The sequence below is a fragment of the Capsicum annuum genome, chromosome 9, assembly GCF_002878395.1.
Source record: "Capsicum annuum cultivar UCD-10X-F1 chromosome 9, UCD10Xv1.1, whole genome shotgun sequence".
NCBI classification, from domain to species: domain Eukaryota; kingdom Viridiplantae; phylum Streptophyta; class Magnoliopsida; order Solanales; family Solanaceae; genus Capsicum; species Capsicum annuum.
This window is the reverse complement of record NC_061119.1, coordinates 191,602,266-191,628,588: the sequence shown is the minus strand read 5'-3', so window position 1 is coordinate 191,628,588 and position 26,323 is coordinate 191,602,266. Positions and strand designations below refer to the sequence as shown.

Genomic DNA, 26,323 nt, shown 5'->3' with positions numbered 1-26,323 from the left:
GCCTGTCTTTTAAAATTTAACACTCCTCTTCAATGAATTTTTTAGCTACATAGGAAACATCTTCATCTTCCTCACTAGAATCAAATTTTGAAGCTTTTAGATCCAAGGATTTCTCATTTTTAGGCACTTTCTTCTCTGGGTCCTGCTTTTTCTTCAGTTCATAAGTCTTTAGATTTCCAATTAACTCATCCATGGTATGAATTTTGAGATCTCTATCTTAAGAAATGGCATTAACCTTACCCTCCCATGACTTAGGCAGAACACTTAATATCTTTCTCACTTGTTTGACTGGTGGAATACTTCAGCAAGACAGTGAAATTCTGTAACATCTCAGGCCCATTACCTATCCTTCAAGGGAAATTTCTCCCTTTCATTTTTACCTTTAATGTAAAATTAAAAACCTTTTAATATATCAGTTGCCATGCTTTTTTTGCTGCAGTATTACTTTTCCAGCCAAAGAATGCCCCTCTTGTTCTATCTGTTATAAGAGTTAAAAAAAGTCCATCTGTTTTCCTCCAATTAACCGATAAAAAGCCTCACTTTTCCGACCAGTTTCTGAAGTTTTCCATTAGCTTATGTACCTTTCCTTTCTCTCAATAACAAATTCTAAGGAACACAAAAGAGTTGGTAAAAATCACGTACGAATTTCTTCTTCCAATCTCAAGTTCTTTCAATGTTTATAGAGGTAAGTAGAACTATTTTTCCTTCACATATTTTCTTTTTTTCCCTTTGCATAATCTATAAGTTTTATTGTTTCTCCCAATTCAAATTACTCATAAGATATTTAGAATTAAAAAAAGTTCTTCATCTTTATAATATGAACCCAAAGCGGAAAGCTGGAAAACTAGAAAAACTAGAAAATAAGAAAATAACATGAACCCAAAATCTTTTAGTAGGTTTATGGGAAACTAGAAATCAAGTTTCTAGAAAACATTTGAAATCCCCCTAATCCACGAATACTTTTAAATTAAGTATAGCACTTTATATACAAGACATGCCATCTGTTGCATTGAACTTCTAAACCTAAACAACTTGAATCCATGGTAAATTAGCAGTTGATGGATCATGATGCATTACTTAATAAATGATCTACATATGTTTGTCTATTTTCTGTGAGGGATGAATTTACGCAAACTTTAGTCAAGATAGTTTACAGCTTATAATATGTTCTGTTGTAGTAGATTCATGACCATCTTTTGTGATTCACATAACCATGTTTTCTATATAAAATTGTCTTTTAAGTTACTTTCTAGGTGATGTACTGGATGCTTTATAACTTTATCATTGTAAAACCCCATAATTGTAACACCCTATTAGTGTATCAAAAGTGACCTTTATTACCCCCATAGTGATGGTAGATCATGAGTTGACATTGTGGGAGGTGTTGGAGGCATTTTACGACCTACAAACTAAGTAGGCGTCGCAAAGTAGAGCCTATGCGATGGCTAGGTGTTGCCTTACCATCACCTACTCTCACTGGAAAGGTTCGGCAATGGGATAGGCACCGCCTACCTTGTGTTAGGAGATAGGATATGTGCCGCCCACCCCGTGTTAAGCAATAGGCAAGGTGCCACCCAATTGATGGTTAGGCCATGGACTTGCCGCCGCCTACCCTATATTTTGCGGCGTAGGGGATCCATTTTTGAATTATTTCAAGGGCAACCAAGTTTTTTTATGTACCATAACCATCCCTAAACATCTTAACATGAGATCAAAGTCCCTAAATACATTTTAACACTATCAAATTCCTAGTTCATTTTCCTAAAACACAAGAGTAGAAAAACAACCTAGGGTTTGGACATTCAAGCTTAAGGGGTCGATTTCTTTATGATTTCTTAGACATAAAGGTATGTAGGACAATCCTAAGCACCATGGACGTAATTTTTATCATTTTATCAAGTTATAATAATTCATAATTACATTTACTAAAAAGGGTTTTGACAAGGTTTTGAATAGTATGTATCATGGAATTGTTTTGATGAAAACATATGTTGTCTTGAACTCCTTTCTTAGAATTGAACTATAGCATCATATATAGGTGTTTTTCCACTTTGAAAAGTTTAACTGAGATCATGAATAACAATAATCCCTTTTAATATGGAAATTTGATTGATTTAACAAGTTATGGTTGTAAAATTGCTTGTCCTAAAGTATGAATTAGGTGTTTTACTATTGTTCATTGATTTTGACATTGGTCATGGATTGAAGAGAGGGTGTTTTATTAAAATAACTATACTATTTTCATTAAATGAAAGAAGTGAATGTTATTAAATGATTGAAATGGCCACCGTATGTTTAAGTCTTGAGAAGAGAGTGTTTTGCAAACGATTTCATGTGCTTTCAAAATTGAGAACTCTCTTGTGATGTTATAAATCTTTTGGGTGGTCATTTGTATGTTTTGAATGAGAAGGTCTATGGAATTGATATGAATGACTTGCAAGTCTGGGTATGGCGATACCCTGTGTGATATGCCCTTAACAGAATAAGAAAAGAACTGTTTATAAACATGATGCATGCTGGGTTTAAGAGGCTAAAAAATTGGGCTTAAAGAGAGTTAGATGGTTACCCAAAGTAAGCACGAGTTACAAGACTCAATGCTGAAAATCGTGATTTGCCAACACGGGATTATGGTACCCTGCTTTGTGATCTTGTGTACCTTGATTCATGTTGTCCCAATTTGGGACTATGGTTAGGAGCCCTGCTTTATGGCCTTGTGCACTACCATGACATGTTGATTTGATTGGGGATTATGACACCCTGCTTTATGGTCTTGCTTGTGTGTCTCCTTTACTGATACACCAATTCTTGTGGCAAACTTGGATTGGGGGCTTGACCCCCGAGTTAAAGGCAGATCCCATATAGCCTGTGGGATGATCTGGATTGTACAGTGTATTATCTAGCTCAGAACTAAATAAAGAGTGAGTCACGATTTCTAAGAGTTGTTTGAAGCTCATTTTAGTATGTCCATGTGTTTTCACTTATGCATTATGTTCATTATTTTATGAAATGCTCTCATTCTATTGTATAAAATCATGTTATTTTAGATTGTTTCACATACTAATACATTTGTATTGAACCCCTATATTTTAGGATCTGAGGCTTAGTCCCAGGAGTCCCGCTAAGTAGAAGATCATTGTTAGACAGCTGTAGTTGCTAAGCCTCCCTTATTTCGGAAGGCCTTGTTTCATATGATATTTTTTTTCAGTATTAATTCATGGTCCGACCGGGGGCCTTGTCCCATTTTTGGCTAGATGTTGTTTTTGGTTTAATAGATTTTTCGCACACTCGTATTAGATGATTTAGGTCTTATTAAACTTATATCCATACTGTTTTGTTGAAATAATAATATGACCATGTTTCTAATTTACTTATGCATTTTTATAATAGATGAATTATACGTATGATTGCCAGTTGAGGAGGACTCTTGAGCCTTCATGACTCGGGATGCTCGTTGTGGCCAAGGCCTCGATTTGGGTCATGACAATCATGAACTCTTTATTTTCTTACCACTTATGGATATGAATTTTTTTTTGCTAAGACCTCATGACTGGAAAACTTGAATTTTGACATGAACTATGAACTCTAACTAAAATACATCAAGTTGTTCCTAGTTTCATTATGTACTATGGAAAAAGTGTTATGAAATATTCTAATAAAATATCAAAACTTCTCTATTAATTATACTCCGAAAATACTCAATAACTATAATAATTCAAGAGGTTTGATCCCAAAGAGGTTGATTTTCCGAGCATGAGTACTAAAGGACAAATTCATGACCATTATCCTAAAATGAAAACATATGAACATGAGCCTAAAATGGCTAATCCATGAGTATGAGCCTGACAAGGCTAACATTTTTCAAGAACTAATAAATAAGATAACCTCATGCGCATAAGAGAGTTAGTTAGATAACCATGAAGTCATAGGTTTAAACAACAAATGCCCAAAACTACGTTTGCCGACATATGATAGAGATTATTCCGCAAGTCGGATGACTCTTTTTTTCATGTGTCCCAAAAAGGGGATAATAATGGATACTTTCTAAAAAATTATGTCATGTCATATCCTATGCCTGACAAGGTATAGGATGGATTAGATGATCGGGCCGAGATCAGACTCCATACGCTCACGTGGTTGTTTATGACGGTTCACTACTTTATCCCACAAATAATCAAAGAAAGTAAATCTACCTTACTTGATCAACTCTAAATTTGTATTATATTCCCATTGTCTTCACTTACTTTTGAATTTTATTGTCATTTCTAATTTTTTTATGTACTACCCTTCTAAAATGGTGATACATACCAATACATTCCATATATTGACCGTCTTTGGAGCTACATCATTTCTTAGTTTAGGTTTTGGACCGGAAGTCCATGGTTAGGTGCCTTATTAAGATCTCCAACTTCTTCCATTTGTGAGACTCATTCCTACCAGGGGGACAAAATATGATGACTTCTGATACAATACAAACTTGGAAACACCAAAATCAGTCCAAACAGTCCATTAATTTGAAGAAAATCGTAAGCCCTTTTAGAGACCAAGTCTCGAATTCCCAAGAACACAACAACAAGAAGAGAACAAGGTGGTTATTACATAAAATCAGCCAACCCAAACTATTGTACAACACAAGATGATGAACAAGATAACAATAACAACAATGTGATAACAATAACAACACCTTACAGGTTGGAGTACAAGAACAACAAACAAACAATTACAACATAAACAAAAAGGGATAGATAGTTAGAAAAGTAAAGGTATAATCTTTAGAACACAAGAATTTGGTGGACTCTTGGACCCTCAGCGCTACACACGAAAATCACCTAACTCCTACGTTGACACAAGAGGAATTTTACCTCCTCCAAACTCTAATCTATCAAGCCATCATTGCAACACAAGTGATATCCACACTTGTTGCCCTCATTTCGGTTTGGTGGCTATTCCAAGCCCTACAAATAAAGGTGTTACACTCCTCACACTAGAGAGAGTTTTTTACAATGTTTCAAGTCTTAAATCAATAGATAACTAAGGAAATAAGCCCTAAAAGGTTCTACTTATAGCACATTACAAAAGAAGATAAAATGACTACACTACCCTTAATGAGAGGGGTGACCATGGAGTGCATTTTGGGCAAAGTGAAGTGACCAAAATGCCCTCAATGAAGATGGTCCAAAACCATGAGCCACTAAGTGTCCAAAAGTGTGAATCCTCAAGTCTTTAATGCTCAAAGAAATCTTCCACTCAAGGCCTTGATGAATGGTATGCCCAATGGTAGGCTCAAAATGGGTCTTCCTTGCATATTCTTGTGCCCTCAGGGTGACCAAGTCTTGAGCCTTTAAGTAATCATCTCCAATCATGTCTTCAAAAATTAGGGTGACAATTGGACTTGTATCAACTTCTTTATATTTTTTTCCTTTTAGTATTGGTACTTATTAGAGGCTTCATAGGTTGTATTTTTCACTTGAGAGATAGTGTAGTTTGGGGTGTTATAGTTATAAGCAGTAGAATGAATTCTAAATCTAGAAATATGAATTCAAAAGTTGAGTGACCTAAAATTGTAGATGGTAAATTAATCAAAGTATGTAGCTAAAGTCATTTATCCATTAACTGAGTAATGAGGTGAAATGCCCTTAGGTGTTGGTCAAGGTGTAAATTTGACGGTTGCAAGTAGAGCAAGGATTTTTTTGGATACGATGGCTTAGAAGTATACTTGAACTTGGGAAAAAGTTAGGATAACATGTCATGGAGTTATTAAAGATAGTGGATAGCTTGTAGAAGTTAGAGTGGTCAGGAATTGACAAACTTGATATCATCCCTTGTGTTTTAAAGAGAGTACCCCCACTTGTTTTTGTAGAGCTATGATGGTAGTGTAGGAAGGTCAATGGATAAGTAGTACTGGTGTGTGAAGGGAGAATACAGATAGATTGCAGCTAGATAGGTTGTGATATTAGATTAAAATTTTACTTTTTTTATCATGAGCCCTCAATAAACTAGTGTTTGTTGTATTATTTTCTGTAGCGATAATTTTGAGTAGTATAAGTAGATGAGTGTTGCCATGTATGTTTAGTAGTAGACCATAATCTTAAACTTAGATGATTGTTGAGGTAAGAAGAAGGGTAGTATAAGAGTTATAATATTAGTTAGGATTTGACCTAGTGGACTTGACATAGAGTATGCGAGAAATTTATTTGTTAACTTGTGACAAGTATGAAAGTACAAATATGATATCTGTGGGCTCTAGATTAATAAGTGAATGAAGGCTAAAATATTTGATAAAGATGAAATCTTAGTAATTATAAGGAAAGATATGTGCTTCATTAGAGATATATATCGTAAGCTTCTTAGTATGGTATTTTCCCTAGTTTATTATTCTTGATATAGCTAAAAGGGTGAAGATTCAAGTATGGCATATATGTGAACCCTAGATAAAATAGTGGATTGTGGCTAAGTCATTAGATAGAGAAAGCCTTATTATTTTAAGAAAAAGTGTACTTAGGTAGTACTTTGTTAAATGAGATTCTAAATTTATAAGTTCTATGTGTTCCCAGTTAGTACCATTGAGTTGCTAAGGGTGAAGAAGGTTAATTATGTATCACATGGTGTTCTTGAGAGTTGATTTGATGGGATTATAGGTAGACAATTTTGAGTCTCTTAGTATAATGTTAATCTCCATGGAATTGGGTACACATCAATTTAAAAGTGTGATGTCAGTTGATTAATAAGAGAGGGTCAAATTTTAATTCTTGGAGGAAATAGTTATGTATACCAATGGGAGCATAAGTTATAAAATAATGACCATAGAGGCAAATGAAAGCTAAGGAAAATATTTCAAAAAGAAATATTAAAAATGATTTGGTGTCTACAAATGTAGTCTAACATAGAGAATTTAAGCATTATTGTGTATAGTGATACCTCGATAATTTAGAGTATTGCACTTATAGATCAGCGTAGAGGATAGGTTCACAGACCTATGCTAACAACCTTTAATCTAAGGGGGAGATTATGAGGGGTTGAACCAACACAAGACTTGAGTTTCAGATAGTGATAAGTTCAAAAAATAAACTATGAGGAGAGATCGTTCCACTCTTATCTTAACATATTCCTTGTAATTCATTCAATAGAACACTCTAATCCTATCTTGTGTACTAGTGACATGCCCATTACCAAGCTTCATATATTACGTACAAATTCATTCCACACCTATGTCTAATGTCAATATTCTCTATGCAAGCTTATGTCTATTATCTATACCTTAAACTGGAAGAAATAGCTTCACACAACAATCTTAATTTTACTATAAGATTCCAGGGATCTAGGTTCTATGTTAAGATTCTCATGATCCATGAACTCAAGTCTTTCGTTATAGCTAGTCTTAAGAAACCGTACCTTATGATATGTTCCCAATTCAGTCTATCACGTCTAGTTAGTTGATATATGAAGTAGTCGTGCCATTATACTTCACTCCTCGGCCCCATTTTGAGTGTCAAGTTCACAATAAATATAGGATTTTCTACTGTAATAGTCAGATGGGGATTATGTGGTGTAAGTATTGTAGAATCTTTTGAAGTGATTGTAGTGCTAGGCTTGACTCCCTTTGTGTTATCCATTAGACTATTGGTATGACTCCCTTTGAATGTGTTTATTGTTTTAACCGCCTAACTTCTTTATATCTCACTCCTTTGCCTAGTAATTTTGTGATAATCTTGGATGGAAACAAGAGGACGGAAACCATAAAGAAGATGCACGAGAAGGTGGAATTCTCCTTGAGAAGAAGAATCAAGAGGTGGTTAAAAGAGTAAACAAGGGAAGGAAGCAAATTTTACTTGAATCAGGTGATTGGGTGTGGGTGCACTTCTGGAAGAATAGGTTTCCAACCCAAAGAAAATCCAAATTGATTCCATGAGTTGATGGTCCATTTCAAGATATTGAAAGGATAAACGATAATGCCTACAAGATTGTCCTTCCTCTGGAATATCAAGTGTACAATACCTTCAATGTGTGGGATCCTTTACTCTTTGACATGATTGAAGATGATCACCCATTGAATTTGTAGTCAAATTCTTTTCAAGATAGAGAGGATGATATAATCCAGAATATCTCCAAACTATTTAGTTGAAGTCAAGCTTGGGAGCTCTAAAGGATTCAAGAATTATTCATGAAGTGAGAGGTAGTTGAAGACTCGTCTTGCCATCTAAAGGTTTCCATTTATTGATTAATGCAATCACATTGGGTCAAGGAGTGTTGGAGGATCCAAGACAACACAAATAGGGATAGAAATATCCTTGGAAGGGACATGAACCCAAGTTGCTTTGGATCCGCCTTTGACCCACTCTAGAATTTACAGAGCGGATCAAAGCAACCCTAGTGCAATTGGGTTCTCAAAAACAACTTCAAATCCACTCAAGATGATTTTGTGGGTCTTTTCTTGCATTTGGTCACTTTTGGCACCTAAATATGTAATAATTAGCCTAAACTATAAATTCTTGGGGGCTAGCTTTTTTCTTAGTTTTGTTTGATCGTTGATGAATATTTTTCCATTGAGTGAGAGAATTGGTAAACTTGTGTTGAATATTGGTTTAGAAATATTGGTTTTGAGGGCGATCATCTGTCTCTTGGTCATCGTAGGAATTAGGTATCTAATTAAGATTGTAGTTGATGGTGTTAGAACTTAATATACTCTTTTGTTCTTAATTACTTCTTCTTCTTCTTGTGTCTAATTATCTATCTTTAATGATTATCCTTTATGTTTTTGTATTAATCTTTAGTTTCCATAGTTGTCGCAAGAAGAGGCCTCTAAACCTACATTATGAAATGATGTAGCATCCGGAGACGGTCAGTATGGCGAGTACTGACATTCAACCCAAGGAAAGGTATAGAATTTATACTAACCATAAACCAGTCATGAAATACATGCACAACAACCATAAAGGTAATGACATGTCAGGGTAGAGGATAAGTAACATTCAATATGACCATTTAAAAATTTAATCATGAACTATGTAGGTCATACCAACTTTCAAGCACCCACGGGCTATATGGGTATTGATCCCCCTCCAGAAGGGCCCCAATCCATGTTAGCCACTTGGACCAAGGAAATTAGGCTAAATTCACCGAGACAATAGCCTCTGAAAAATCTACCACATAAAGTAAAAAAAGTGGTCTTAGACCCCACCTCAGCAATTATGGTTTCCAGTGTTAGTCCTCTATGGTCTACACCTTCTCGTTGAAGCTACACAATTTCCTTTAAGCCCAATTAAAGCAACTTTTCATATATCATCAACCATGGAGTCCTTTATTAAGGCATTCCAAAACTGGTATCGTCATACTAAGAGACTTTCAAGACATTCCAATTATGTCATACCAAATCTATTTAATCATTTAGAGTCCAAATTCCATTTAAAAATCCATAATCATAGTCCAAGGGTGTTTCCAAAACCTTTCCACCTTTTTATCAGTTATTATTATGCAATTTTTCAGTGAACAATTTAGACACTATGAAATCCTAATTTAGAAACGAAGTTGTACTGGGGGTTGAGGTTCAAGTAATTATCATCATACGAAAATCTATAATCATTATGAAACCATATTTCCAAATTTTGACCATTACCGTGATACAAAAATTCAGTTTATAATCCACCATTTAAATCACGAAGAAATCATTAAAATTGGGAAAATCAATGCAAGTGTAAAACAATGAAACAACCTCAACCCTAGTTTGAATAAAAAATTCAAGAACGTGTAAATATCAAGTAAATTGATGAAATAATACAATATTTAAAATCGGTAGTGTCTAACATGCCTTTTTGACAGAAGAAATTTAGAAAAATCTTGAATCCTTAACTATGAAGTTTGAAACCTAGCTTGAAATTAATATTAACACTTGGATTCATTTTCCATACCTTTGATGATGAAATTGGTGAAAAACATTGAGAAGAAAGCACAATCTTTGACCTTTCTTGAAACTTTAGATTCGGAGTTTGGGTTTCTTTAAAAGAGAAGATTAATTAGGGATTAGAGAGTGATTATCATGCTTCGGGATGTGTTTAAGGATTAAAAATAGATTGGGGGAGTTATATGGGGTAAAAGGACATATTTACCCTTGATTTAATATGGGAAAAACATGTTTTTACATCAGCTAAGATGGGGGTGATGCTGTCGGCCCAATCGCAAGGCAGAAGTTTTGCCTTGCGCGACCTATTGCACATTTCATATAGTGTCTCACTAAAATGACCATAACCTTTTACTCCAAACTATGATTGATGAACGGTCAGTAGAATTGGAAATAATACTCGAAGGGCATCAATTTGGTACATAATAGGAGACCTACCTTATTATATTCTAAGAGTTATAGTCATTGGAAGTTGGCACAAGTAAAAACATATACTGCAACTCAATTGGTAGGAAAGTGCTTAACTCAATTTTGAGCTAAGAGATTTTTATGACGTCAATTAATATCTAAAGACATTCCCACATTAGATAGTTGATCATACCAGTTATTTTTAGGTATAAATAATTGGGTTTGTGTCTATACACGTAAGAGGAAAGGTTCAAATTCTAGCTTGAAAATGTGGCGTGTAACATTATCTCCCCCTTGGAATCATTTGTCCTCGAATGATAGATAGGAACTTATTGAAGCTACAGAAGTACAAAATAAGGGATGTAACTTCACCTTAGGAATTCTGCCTAAGCAAAACATACATAGGCATCAAAAAGATCTTTATGACAACAACGAGTAAATCGTGTTTGCATGAATCTTGAGATAATTAAACTTAACTTAAACATGATATAGGACATAAGTTTATGGAATATGATCATTTCAATGTAAGTCATTAGTTTTCATAAAATCATCATCCAGATTAAGCTTGACACAAAAAATGATATAAGATATTCGTGGGGCATAAAAATAGAAGCATTCACCATCACCAATGATACATCTAATAGCCCTTAAATAGCAATACTTCTCAACTATGAATTCATCTACGAATACCACACTTCACCATTTAAATCATATAATTTCTCTGCTAAACAGATAACTATAAGGCTAGAGTCTAACAACATATTTCTTTCATGTTAAAACTCGACCCATAGTAAAAATGTGCTATCTTAAGCTATGGGACCCTACACTCTACATCCCTCCAGGAATACCACTCCATCTTATCACAATAATAAACAACTTCACGTCTTAATTAAGGAGTACTAGAAAGAGAACACAATGGTTTGTGCTATCAATCATAACATTAAAGACTATCTTTGCTACACCCACTTCATGGATCTCCCTACCAAAAACACAATAACTTCAATGACTTTTACAGAGATTTCTTACCGCACATTCCCTTCCTGACTATTTTACATAACAAAAGTTTATCTCACTCTCCTTGTTGCGACTTAGATGCACATGAGAGTGTACGTGATCGTACAAGTAATATAGTAATTTAGACAATTAAATATTGTTCCCACGAGGACTAAGCAACTAAAAATTTAACCAACTTTTATTTTTAGACAATAAGTATTAAGTGTTGAAAAGTATCAAGATGATTTTGAACTTGATAATAAAAATATAAATTAATTAACTAGAAATAAAAGTTTATGACTAAAGCAAGGCAAGCAATGGTTGTAAACAATAATGTTAAGAATTTCAGGGTTGAGGCTTTTCGAACAATCATACAAATCTCCATTCTTATAGTAGTCTAATTGGTTATCGGGCTGTTGGTTCGCAAGGTTTTAAGCAACGATTTTTGTCTCCCGATCTCAAATCTTCTATCTAATGAATATTGCAGCTACAACTCCCGTCGAGATACAATAATTCTTCTAGATTCATTAAGTACTCTTCTTGCAATTGAATCAAGAAAGGCTTCTAGATATATTCCTATCCTAGATGCTAATTCAAACCCCTTATTTTATAAAAGGATAAAAACCTTGCTCCTTAATTTCCTCGTTCTAATCTACAATTCTCCTCCTGGATTTACATAGAAATATAAATTGATTCTAATGGCGGCCAAGCATTAAAATAGTAAGCTCAAGAAATTAAGAACAACCCAAGTAATAATCCAAAAATAAACTACTATAAAAAATATCAAAGAGTAATCATGTTCTTGGCCTCAACCCCATAACAAGGGTGTTTATCCACTCATGTTTGAATAAAACATCAAAAACAAGTATTTAATCACACCCAAAATTTGTATTGAGGTAAAGAAATTCAAAAGAAATAAATAAAACCTTAAAAAAAAGAATTCTATGCTTTTCCGCCGCTGCTATACTTGATGCTCACGTGTTCCTTTTATACTTGGGAAAATTCACTAGATCTAAAGCCTTGACGTGATACGTTGATAATCGCGTCAACAAAGCCAATGCATTGTGTAAACATAGCGTTGATGCACAGGAATTTACCTTTAAAAATTAGACTAAGTCAAGTTCTTCTCCAAACGACGCAACGCGTTGACATCGCGTCGTGTCACTGGAATTTTCTCCTCAAAATATGACTGTGTCAAAACTTTTTCCATCAACGCGATGCGTTGACATTTCATCGATGCACTGGAAGTTGCAGATGAAATTTTTGCTAAGGCACAGAACTTATGCATCGATGCGATGCATTGACATCACGTCGATGCACTGGAAGTTGCTCTTCAGCTTTTGGCTAAGGAACACTTTTTACCAGTCGATGCGACGTGTCGAGATAGCATCGCGTCATTGTAATTTTTCTCTATTTCATCTCTTTCTTTCCGTCAATCCTCAACTCTATTCTTTTATCCTTACTCTCATGCATCTACAATGTTTTTGACTTTGATCAACATGGTCTTTTGCATCTTCATGATATGTATCCTATTTTCTTCCAAATCCATGAGAAGTTTACCCTATATCTCTAATCACATCGGTTAGCCACAAAATGCAATTTAGCTCATAATTCAATATAATTAGCACAATTTCATTCTCAAAAAAAGTCCAAATATGGGTAAATAGCGGTGTTTGGACATATAAATACGCCCAAGAGCACCACCCCACACTTAAAACCTTGTTCGTCCTTGAAAAACTTCAAGCAACACCATCATCAAACATTCTAATCACAACCTAAGAGTTATGCTAGTGTTGGGCACATGAACACTTTATTTCACACTTCTTCGTCCCAACAGTGACATTCAATTCATTGGCAAACTTAATAAAAGCACTCAATCAAGTAACACAATAAGTAATCCGGATTTTCATCTGCATGCACCCTCACAACAAGAAAGTTTTCCCCATATCACTCACAATTTGACAATCTTAATCAGGAGGGAAATATCAAAATTTAATCACTCACTCTCACAAAGAATTCATACATAATAGGTGATGAACGATAGGCTTTCCCTTAGTGTAATACTCCACTAATAGTTGGATATTGAAATGTAAGATCAAAAAAGTCTATTTATGGTTGTAATGCAGGCTGTGGGAAGGGTAGGAACAATTTGGGAAATAGTGAATAATCTCCCTAAGCACTTTAATACATAACCACCTTCCATCAAAATCACATTTTGTCAACCCACTTTTCATTTCATTATCTTTACACATCCAATTTTTTCACCCCAATCTTTCTAAGAACATTAACAACACTATGCTAGGAGTATTTTTCTTTTTATATCATAATTCAATTTTTAGCTTTTCTTCATACCTCAATTCTTGTTACGCACCCCTATAGTATCCACTCTCAACCCAAGCAATTTACCTTAGTTGAGGTACACATTATCCTTAACGGACCAGGGCCAAAATAGGTTCATTGTAACACAAAAACCGGGTAACAAAAATTGAAATTTTAATCACATATTTTTTCTGACTCCTAATCGACACAATTAAATGTACAACGAAAGCTTCACAAGGGCTTTACTTTCACCTTTTCCCTTATTTATTATTTTCATTCCCTCTTATTCCATCGTCTATATTAAAGTGTTTAGTCTCTAAGGATCGAATTAAGGTCTATCAAAGAAAGGATTTGGCTACGGATGAGCCTACCAAAGAAATCAGGCTATAGGCTCAACGGGGCTAACTAAGGTCATGCATAAGGGTAGGTAAATAAAGTCTTTATAATTCGATTAACAAAGAATGCCTAAATCACTTCCTATACCTAACACCCTTTATTTCGCTTTGTAAACACACTGGGCAAGTTCTAGTCATTCCTATACATGTAGAATATAAACAAATACTCACTTACACGGTGCATGATAAAAATGAAGTCGGATCCTTACGGTTTCCGATATTACACTTTATCAAATTCAACATTAATCCAATCAAATCAAACTACACTTGTTAGGATTTAACATCTAAAAACATTCATTTTTTTTCAACACAATTTTCCAAATCTAAAAAATCTTTACCCAACACATAACATTTTTAAAAGGTCGCCATCAAGCTCCTATCATTTACTCAGCTTCTAAAGACGTGCTCCCTTAAGAAGGTCGTCATCCATCTATCATACGGGGAGGCACTAAATATGACGTTGAAATTGCCAAAAAGGGCACTCATAATACTTGTAATCTAAAAATTACCACAAAGGGTGAAAATAGAATACCATAAATAAAACAAACACTTTTTAACTTATTTGCCAAAGAGGGTAATCAATTTGCCAAAAAGGGCAATATTGTCAACTTACATCCCACAAAACATAGAAATATAAATAAAAAAATTGTTCAACCAACACAACAAAAACCAATATTGTTCAGATATTAAACATGGAAGAGATAGAAATGAAGATGACCAACGACCAACCACCCCATACTTAAACATATCACTGTCCCAGTGCTAGGAATATGCATAAGGAAGGGTGGCATCGTAATCCCTGCTCAGTCAAACAATACCATGGCTATCACATTAGCATCAACATTAGCACCATCATTATCACCCAAGTCATCACTAGAATCTTCATCATAAGACTGCTCCTTATCCTCAGAGTCATCATCAGAATAATCCATGCGCATCTCCTCGTCCTTAGGCACATCATCATCTACTGGCTCATCAAAATCTGGGCTAATTCGCAGCAGAATACGAGCATGAGGTCCTAATGAATAGTCTAGCTCCAATGAATGAATCTACTATTGGGTGGCTGCCCCCCCCCAGTCCTCAACTACAACATAATTAGCCCATACATACAGGCTGTGATCTCATCAGTACGAGCTTGGCTCTCGGGCATAGTCAAATTCACACCATGAGGAGCTGGTCCCTTAGTGCAAGAAATATCCAATGGACTATCACCAACAGGTGAAAAATAATCTGCCTCCTCCTCGGGCATACCTTGTTGCCTAAAAAATTTGGTCAGCAGCCCTTCAAACCCATATCTAAGACCCCCTTATCGCTGAAAAAATAATGGAACCCACATTCACATCCACATCATCATGCATCAAAGAATAAATAAGATACACCCTATCATAGGTCACCTCCATTATATGTTTCCTATAACCAGGTTGACATAGATGATTATGGCCCATAAATATGCCTCCCTATTCAAATAAGCAAATAAAAGTAATACATGTATACCTTCCTCTTTGTGGCAAATCCACCTTACCGTAGATCGAGTGCTGCACAGGAGATGACGGATATGTTAATATGGTAGCTCAATGATCATTGTCTTTAGTGGCTCTGGATCTGCGAAGGGTTCACCTAACAACTCATTAACAGTATTCGTAGTGAAAATTATCACATGACCACATACCTTAACCTCAGAATCTTTTAGGTTCCAATTAACACAGAATTCCCAAACTAAGCTTAAGTTGCATGCACCTGAATTCTCAAAGAGAAAATTCATATGGTGGGTCTCTATCTTTCTCACTATAGATGGATATTCTTTCATCAAGATTGCCCTATTAATAAATTGATTGGCTGAATATTTTGACTCTTTATGTTGAGAGTACCACTTTCTTCCTGTTGCTACCAATGCCTTAGTTCCAAACCTTCTTTGACCCCTCAGAATATATGGGGCTGCAGGTACCCGGTCAGCTTCCTGACTCCTCTTATGCCTGGGCTCAGATAATCTAGCTGCACTCTTTCCCTTGCTTCATTATTGATTGTTGCTTGACATTATACCTATAAAAAATAACAGCCCACAAGCATATAAATCACGTGCCTTTGAAACTAGCCACCATTAAGTGTGAAATTTACCCCACATCTAATTACTATCACAGGTTCATTCAAAAACATATGCACTAGGGTACTCAGACTCCCCTTTTTAGTTCAAGATTCCCATATCAGTTATTCAACATTAAGAATGAAAAGACATTTCAGTGTTTTAACAGTTTACAATCTCTGCTCAATGACTGATGACTTCACAATTTGCATAGAATTATCTCTAATTAAAATTACATGACCTTTCTTTAACAGTTTCACACATGTACTTTCATTATGTTATACCTAATCACACTTCAGTACCTTATAGATACCACTAAGGTATTGTGAAATTCGAATTCACCCCACACTTTAGTTGCTATCATGCAGTGAATCAAACACATCCCACATTATTGAAATTCAACATATAATACAACAAATACTCAATTGTCAATCAATTTAGATCTCAAACACTTAGAGTAACCAAATCAATTAAATCATGAATCCCATTTCATAATACACTTGCTTCCCACATGAGAAATATCAAACCAACAACAACAACATGTCATCATCACCTCCTAATGTTCTCACACAATATTGACAATTAACATTTAATGAAAGTTTAAATAAGTTAAACACAACCCTTTGATAAGTCACTTTAGTTCAATCAAATTTTCAGATCACAAAACTTATAACAATAGTAAAGCACATGGATTCATAAACTTAACACAATAAAATCAAAACTTACCTTTTCTTGGTTGGAAAGAAGTAAGATGAAGTTGAAGCTTGTTGAAAATTAAATAAATTAAAAAGGATCAAATTTAGGGTTTTAGGGAAAAGGGGGGCGGCGCAGCTAGGGTTAGGTAAAAAGGATGAGAATGAGTAAAGTGTGGTATTTATAGAGGGGTAAATTATGTTTAAAATTTTCATAGTTGGGTACAGGCAACATGACACATCATGAATAGCATTGCAAATGCGACACGTTGTATTCCCATCACTTCTCTAGAAGTTATATTAATTAATTAGTCTAAGTGTTGCCTGCATGACAACTAATGTGACACGTCGTGTAACACATTGAAGGTCTGACGCAACACATCAAGATCGTGTTAGTTCACTAGAAATAGCCTTAGAAAATTTTTCTAAGTGTGGAATTGATGCTCCTTAATGCGATGCGCCAAGATAGCATCAGTCCACTGGAAATTGCATCCAAAAAATTTTCTAAGGACAAATTTCCCATACTCTAATGAATCTTTTCTTACCCTTTACCTTTTTCTCACCATGTATCACCTATTTACTTAATCAAAGGCCCATGTTCATCATCTTTTCATCTTCTCTTTCTCCACCAAGTTTTTTTATTTCTGCACATCAATCAAAAACAACAAAATCATATAAGTAAAGTGGGTTGCCTCCCACCTGGTGCCTTATTTTTGGTCGTGGCACAACTCATATTTTTGTACTTTTCTTTTTGTTCTTTACTACTAAAAATTAAACTACCTATTACATTACATTTGTGGGTTGACTCCCACATAGCGCCTTGTTTTATGTCATGGCATGACTTAGCTCAGTTCTACTCATCTACAAAGATGATGGACTCCTTGTACTTATTCGAATGATCTGCCCAATAATGTTTTACACATTTTCCATTCACCAGGAACTTTTTCGTCTTCTCATTATTCCACAACTCGACATCTCCATGAGGTGTCATTTACACCACCTCAAAAGGTTCAGACCATTTAGATCACAATTTAGCCAAGAACAACTTAAGTCTTAAATTGAACAATAAAACAAGTTGTTCGAGTTCAAATTCATCAAGCCTAAATTCATCAAGCTCATTTAGTTGCAATAATCGTTTCTCACCCGCGACGTTCATCTCAAAATTTAACTTTTTCACTGCCCAATATGCTTGATATTCTAGCTCCACAAGTAGATGGCATGATTTACCATAAACCAAGCAATATGGAGATGTCCCAATGGGCATCTTGTAAGATATTCTATAAGCCCAAAGTGCGTCATCCAACATCTCAGCCCAATCTTTTCATTGTCCATTCACAGTCTTCTGTAGTATTTGCTTAATCTCCCAGTTGGACACCTCAACTTGTCCACTTATTTGGGGATGATACGCCGTAGCAACCTTGTGCCTAACACCATATTTAGAAAGAAGATTTTTAAACCAGGTGTTGATAAAGTGTGTACCTCCTTCACTAAGTATCGCTCTAGGTGTACCAAATCTGGAAAATATGTTCTTCTTCATAAATTTCAGCACCACTCTTGCATCACTAGTCGGACTAGCCACAGTTTCCACCTATTTAGAGATGTAGTCAATCGCTACAAAAATATACAAATTGCCTTTTGAAGGTGGGAATGGGTCCATGAAATTGATCCCCCAAACATTAAAGAATTCGACTTATAAAATATTGTTGAGAGGTATCTCATGACGCCTAGATATAGTGCCTAACCTTTGACATTGGTCACAATTCTTCACAAAGGAAATTGTGTCCCTAAACAACATAGGCCAGAAAAAACTTATTGCAGGACTTTCCTAGTAGTTCTTTCACCCCCATGATGTCCACCAAAAGGAGATGAGTGACAATCTTCAGCCACCTTTGAAAATTCATCCTCTGGATACACCAACGAATAACTCTGTCTGGCCCTATTTAAAAAGATACGGTTCGTCCCAAAAATAGGGACGAGAATTGTGAAGTAATTTCTCCCTTTGTTGTATGGTGGCATCAGGAGATTACACCTCACAAGATATCAAATTCACAATATCAGCATACCATGGGAACTCTACTGCATCTAAAGACAATAACTTTTAATTAGGAAACTCTTCCTTAATGCTAAGAGAATCATCAACAATATGGTTTCAACTTTCCAGCCGTGACAAGCGGTCAGCAACTTGATTTTTAGCTCTTTTTTGATCTCAAACCTCTAGATTAAATTCTTGTAGTAGCAGAATCCACCTAATCAGTCAAGTATTTGTATCTTTCTTGTTCACAAGATACTTAATGGTAGCATGGTCAGTATGAACAATGACCTTAGTGCCAACTAAGTAAGATCTAAACTTGTCAAATACGTATACCACTACCAACATCTCTTTCTTTGTAACCGTATAATTAACTTGAGCATCAGTCAACACTTTACTAGAATAGTAGATTGAGTGAAATACCTTATCTCTTCTCTGATCCATAACAGCTCCCATAGCAATGTCACTAGCATCACACATCAGCTCAAACGATAACTCTCAGTCTGGTACAATCAAAATAGGTGCTTCAATCAACTTCTTCTTTAGTTTTTCAAAAGTTTCTTGGCAATCATCCCCAAACTCAAAATTTGCCTCTTTCTCTAATAATTTGCACATGGGGCTTGCAATCTTTGAGAAATCTTGACTGAACCACCTATAGAAACCTGCATGTCCCAGAAAGCTCCGCACTCTTTTTACTGTGACGGATGTGGCAATTTTTCAATCACTTTAACCTTTGCCTTATCTACTTTGAGTCCTTTACATGAAATTTTATGGCCTAGGACAATTCCTTCCTTAACCATAAAGTGGCACTTTTCCCAATTTAGCACCAAGTTTGTCTCTTCTCATCAAGCTAGGACTCTATCAAGATTCTGCAAGAACTTTTTAAAAGAATTACCGTACACGGAGAAATCATCCATGAATACCTCTACAAAGTCTTCAACTATGTCAGACAAAATCATCATCATACATCTCTAAAATATAGCAAGTTCATTGCATAGGCCGAAAGGCATGCATTTGAATGCGTATGTGCCGTAGGGACAAGTGAAAGTGGTCTTCTCCTGGTCTTTTGGTGCTATAATAATCTGATTGTAGCTGGAGTACCCATCCAGAAAATAACAATACTCTTGTCCAGCCAATCTATCCAGTATTTGGTCAATGAAAGGAATAGGATAGTGATCTTTACGAGTCGCTTCATTCAACATATGACAGTCAATACAGATCCTCTAACCGGTCACCATGTGTGTGGGGATCAACTCGTTATCATCATTAGTTACCACAGTCATCCCTCCTTTTTTGGTACACAATGCCCTAGAATCACCCATTTGCTATCGGAAATTGGGTAAACAATACCTCTATCTAACCACTTGATCACTTCTTTTCTAACCACCTCCTTCATCACAGGATTTAACCTTCTTTGTTGCTGCACTTTTGGTCTGTAACCCTCTTCCATGTAAATGTTATGCATGAAAATTCTAGATTGATTCCTATAATATCAAACATTTTCCAACCAATTACCTTTCTTCTCCTCTTTAAAACTGCTATGTCTTCCTTCACCTGTACATCTGATAATCCTATAGACAAAATAATAGGCAAAGTATCTTGATCACCAAGAAAAACATATTATAAATGCGGAGGGAGAGCATTAATCTCCAAATTAGGAGCTTCTTCAACTGAGGCCTTGGGTGATGGACTAATTGGCCTATTCAATGGCTCGAAAGGCACTTTGTTCATCTCAATCACTTCCAAATTCATAACCTGGACAAATTCCAATACTTCCATATCTCCATAAAGATCATGAACCATCAAAGCTCGCTCTACTTAATCAACAGACAACAATAAATAAAAATTCAAAGCAAGATCAATAATCGATATAGATTAAAACTCCTCATATATAGCTGCCAGTTATAGCGCCTTATACACATCAAAGAATTCTACTTTATCATGCACTCACATTGTTATTTTCCTGACTACTACATCAATTATTGACTGTCCCATTGCTAAGAAGGGTCGTCGCAAAATAAATGGAACCATAGGATTAGCCTCGAAGTCAAGAACTACAAAATCAACTAGAAAGATTAAAGATCCTACTTGCACTAACACATCTTCAATAATACCGTCCGGCCTAGCAAGTGATCGATCTACCAACTACAAAATAATAGTAGTGGGTATGGGACTCCTAAGACCCATATTCTTGTACCATGATGTAGGCATAATATTTATGCTAGCTCCCAAGTCACATAATCTACATGCACAAATAGTTTGTACAATGGTAATCTGCAAGGTGAAACTACTTGGATCCTTAAGCTTTGTAGGTAATTTATTTTGAATCTTGGATGTGCACTCTTGAATAAGTTCAACTGTAGCATACTCGATCAACTGGTTCTTATTTACAACTATGTTCTTCAAGTATTTTGCATATTTTGGCACACTCTGTAGAATGTCAACAAGAGAAAGATTCACTTGAAACTGCTTCAGAAGATCTAAGAATTTCTTGTAACTCACTTTCTCTTGATGCTTTCTTGCCCTTTAAGGAAAATGTAAGGGAAAAGTCTTTTTCTCCACCTGAATTTCTTCACTTGCCACTTTTTCCTTGATTTCTTTCTCTGCATTATCTTTAGCACCCTCATTATTAATTGTGGGACTAACCTACTCTTAGACTATCTCCTTAGTTTGCAGCCTACTCCTTGTTGTAACTGCATTTACCTGCTTAGGATTTGTCTCTGTATCGCTAGGTAATGCTCCTTGAGGTCTTGTATTCTATGCCCCTAAAATTTGACCTAGTTGTAACTCTATATTTCTCATAAGCAATTATTAAATTTTTAACTCAAATGCAAATGGTGCCTATTAAGTCTTAATTTAAGTTGCAAATTATGCTTGTTGAGCCATAAACTGCTTCAATAATTCCTCAATATTGCTTGTTTGAGTAGTAGAAACTTGAGTGTTCTGAATTGGCTATTGACTTGGTTGCACTTGGCCCTTGTACTGATTTGCATTTTTTGCTTGATTCCCACCCCATAAGAAATTGGGATGGTTCCTCCAGTTGGGATTATATGTGTTACCAAAATTTTGTTGTCCCTGCCGATTCACATTTCCTGCATAGTTGACAAAATTAGGATTAATAGAACATGCATCTGCTGTGTGCTCACCACTTCCGTAAACCTCACACCAAGAATTCACCTGTTGGATTGCATTCGTTATGGCTGCTAGTTATGTAACACCTAATTTTATGTTATTAAGCTAAGTAATCATATGATTTTGCATGGCTATGATCTGTGCTAGTAATGCGATGAGCTGATCTACCTCTACTACCCCTACAACCTTTATAGGAAAACTCTTCGAATTTGCATGCCAGTCAGAGTTCCCTTGTGAAATCCAATTCAGCAGTGTGTACAATTCTTCATATGTCTTCTCAAGAGCCTGTCCACCTGCTGCTAAATCCAAGGGAATCTTTGTATTTGACTCCAATCCCTCAATGAAAGTATGCTCAAGAACATCATTTGACTTATCATGGTGATGGCAATTTCTGAGCCTACCCTTAAATCTCTCCCTAGCTTGGTAGAATTCTCTCCTTCTTTCTGTCTGAAACTCAAGATCTCGCTTCTCAAGCATGCAGTCTTTCCAGATGGAAAGAATCGAATAAGAAATTTCCAAGATAGATCTTCCCAAGTAGTGATAGAGAGTAGTGGTTTAGCATGTAACCACCTTTTTGCTTCCCCTATTAGAGAGAAGGGAAAAAGTAACAACCTAACATAATCAAAACTTACCCCTTCAGGAATGTAAGTATCACTTATTTCCATAAAGGTCTGTATATATTGTTGCGGATCTTCGTGTGAAAGGCCATAAAATTGCCCTGCTGAATTCAGCAATTACACATTATTCTGCTTCAATTCAAATCGACCTCCTGGTCAGGGCTTGAGAATACTGTTCGTCACATGGTTTGTGAGTGGGATTGCCACCTCATGAACAGGTCTAGTAGCTGGTTGAGCAGGAATAACTAGAATGATAGGAGGCAGAATATTTTCGGTATTTGGATCAGCTGGTTCATTTCTTTGTTCATCCATTCTTCGCCTTTGTGGAAAGATCTGTTCTGGTTCTGCAAAAGGGTCTACTAACTCTTTATCTCTCGCCAGTCCTGAATTTAGCTAAACCTGCAAAAATTCAGCCGCTAAGATCAAGTCATTAACATTTAAACTTAATATCAAAAACCAAAAATTTAGCAATTTACTAATTATATTAGTCCCCGGCAACAACGACAAAAACTTATTGCAACTCAGACGCACACACAAGTGCACGTGATCGTACAAGTAATATAGTGATATAGACAATCAGATATCATTCCTACGAGGACTAAGCAACTAGAAGTTTAACCAACTTTTAGTTTTAGACAATGAGTATTAAGTGTTGTAAAGTATCAAGATGATTTTGAACTTGAGAATAAAAATATAAATTAATTAACTAGAAATAAAAGTTTATGATTAAAGCAAGGCAAGCAACAGTTGTAAACAATAATGATAAGAATTCTAGGGTTGAGGCTTTTTGAAGAATCATAGAAATCTCCATTCTTATAGTAGTCTAATTGGTTATCGGTTTGTTGGTTCGCAAGGTTTAAGCAACGATTTTTGTCTCCCGGCCTCAAATCTTCTATCTATTGAATATTGTAGCTACAGCTCCCGCCGAGATACAATAATTTTTCTAGATTCATTAAGTACTCTTCTTGTAATTGAACCAAACAAGGATTCTAGGTATATCCCTATACTAGATGCTAATTCAAACCCCTTATTTTATAAAAGGATAAGAATCTTCCTCCTTTATTTCCTCGATCTAATCTACGATTCTTCTGCCGGATTCACATAGAAATATAAATTTGTTCTAATGGCGGTCAAGCATTAAAATAGTAAGCTCAAGAAATTAAGAACAACCCAGGTAATAATCCAAAATGAAACTACTATAAAGAATATCAAAGAGTAATCATGTTCTTTGCCTTAACCCTAGAACAAGGGTGTTTAGCCACTCATGTTTGAATAAACATAAAAAACAAGTAATTAATCATACCTAAAATTAATATTGAGGTAAAGAAGTTCAAAAGAAATAAATAGAACCTAAAATAAAGAATTCTATGCTTTTCCGCCGCTGCTATGCTTGCCCAAAAGTATTTGGAATTATGCTCACGTGTTCCTTTTACACTTGGGGAAATTTCACCAGGTCTGAAGCCTTGACATGATGCGTTGATAATCTCATCAACAAAGCCAACACGTCGCATCAACATAGTGTTGATGCACTGGAATTTACCACTAAAAATTAGACTAAGTCAAGTTCTTCTCCACACGACGTGACGTATTGACATCATGTCGTGTCACTATACTTTTCTCCTCAAAATATGACTAAGTGTGAAAACTTTTCGCATCGACACGATGCATTGACATCGCGTTGATAGACTTGAAGTTGCAGATGATTTTTTTTCTAAGGCACAGAACTTACGCATCGACGTGACGCGTTGACATCGCATCATGCACTGGAAGTTGCTCTTCAACTTTTGGCTAAGGCACACTTTTTACCAGTGATGTGATGCGTCAAGATAGCATCGTGTCACTGGAATTTTTTGCTATTTCATCTTTTTATTTTCGTCAATCCTTAGCTCCGTTCTTTTATCCTTACTCTCGTGCATCTATAATGTTTTTGACTTTGATCTACATGGTCTTTTGCATCTTCATATATGTATCCAATTTTCTTCCAAATCCATGGGAAATTTACCCTGTATCTCTAATCACATCGGTTAGCCACGAAATGCAATTTAGCTCATAATTCAATATAATTTGCACAATTTTCATTCTCAAAACAAGTCTAAATATGGGTAAATAGCGGTGTTTGGACATATAAATACACCCAAAATCACTCCTTTCTTCATCTATAACCTTAGGTTGGGTAGTCATACTAAAATATTCACAGTAGAGAACATCTACTCTTTTATCTAAAACATTACTATGCTTCTATAATCGCGATCATCCTAACATAAAGAGGGTCATTGAGGGACTAGAGTACAAAAATCAGGAATGAGAGTGATGCTATTTCAATTATAACTTATATTTGTTACACTACTTAAGGTGGGGCCTGTGATGTAAGATACGATCCAATAGGTACAAAGGTCTTCACATATCAAACACTTAGATAGTTATTAGAGGGTTGAAGCATGGATAAAGGTTGCATAGAGAACCCAGACCTTAGGCATAGGCACAATATGAATACATAAGATATTGGTAGAATGTCCTCTTCAACTGAAGTAGGAAAAATTTTCTATAATAAGAATCGATCTATCATGACTCTTCTATGAAACTCGCTACCATAAGAAAATTCAAGATCTAACTTAGTTCACAATCCCCCCTTAACTCAAAGGTCACTATCCTAATCTTGTAATGATATCCTTTCATTAAACTAATAAGCACAACACTCAGCACCATGAGGGTATCACAACATAGATGAGTTCCAGACTCTCCCTAATAAGCTATTATAAGAAAAGTACTAACTTCATGCAGTGACATTCTTCCCAAGGGCACAGATGAGTTTTGAAGAGAAGAATAACCAATTTCAAGTTATTATAGATGTTTTAAGGATTGGAATTGGCTAAGGAAGGGTGGTATGGTTAATTGGATGTGAAAAGACCTAAGTACCTTTACAACATTTAAAAAATTAACCCAATGATAAAGGGGAGAGAGGCGGCAGTATGAAACCCAACACAAAAGCACGGACTTGCAGTATGGGGCCATCACAAGGTTTATTCTTCGCAGCGTGATGCTTGACACAGAGGCAAGGAAAGGTAATGAGCCCTCGTGGCCTCCCTTGTGCAATTGAGCCACAGAAAATTGACCCTCTCGTGATTCCTTTCCTATTTACTGTGCCCAAACTTCTGCCAATGAATTAGAACCCATCCTGCGGTATTTTATACTCGATCTAGGGACCATATAGGCTTGTTGTAAGCTTTATTTAGACTTTCCAAACATTTGGGGTGTTACAAATTCATCTTTCAAACACTAGTCCTCATATATATATATATATATCACAATTACCCACTCCAATATGTCATAGGTCATCATCGCAATATCTTTTGCACATTATATGAGCCTATTAATATACTCCCACAAATCTCGCATCACTCTCCTCGAGCTAACATTTCTTTATCACTACATTCAACGTCTGAAGTTCAAACATAGTATTTATTACCAATAATGAATTGGCAATGGAACACCCCAATACTATGCTAGTCCATCAAAATATGTGATGAATTAATCAATCTAAATTCCTTATTACACTTAAGTATGGCTTACAAGAACATCTTTTTCACAACATTAATACTAAAACTTAAAATTTACTACATATATTTTCACTAGCTAAATGGCTTACAACTATTAGATAAAGATTTAGGGTCCCTCTGTGTAGTACAACAACATAATAAGGATAGTTGATCTTAATCATATAACCCACCCCATTATGGTCTATAGAACATTTACCTCCCTCACATCG

At 35.6% G+C, this 26,323-nt stretch overlaps 1 non-coding gene across 1 annotated transcript; it reads left to right on the top strand.

The window, feature by feature from the left end:
- The first annotated feature begins 22,310 nt into the window (after positions 1–22,310).
- Positions 22,311–22,416, top strand: LOC124887457. Its single transcript, XR_007045232.1, has one exon. It is a non-coding gene; the product is annotated as a small nucleolar RNA R71 (small nucleolar RNA).
- The last annotated feature ends 3,907 nt before the right edge of the window (positions 22,417–26,323 follow it).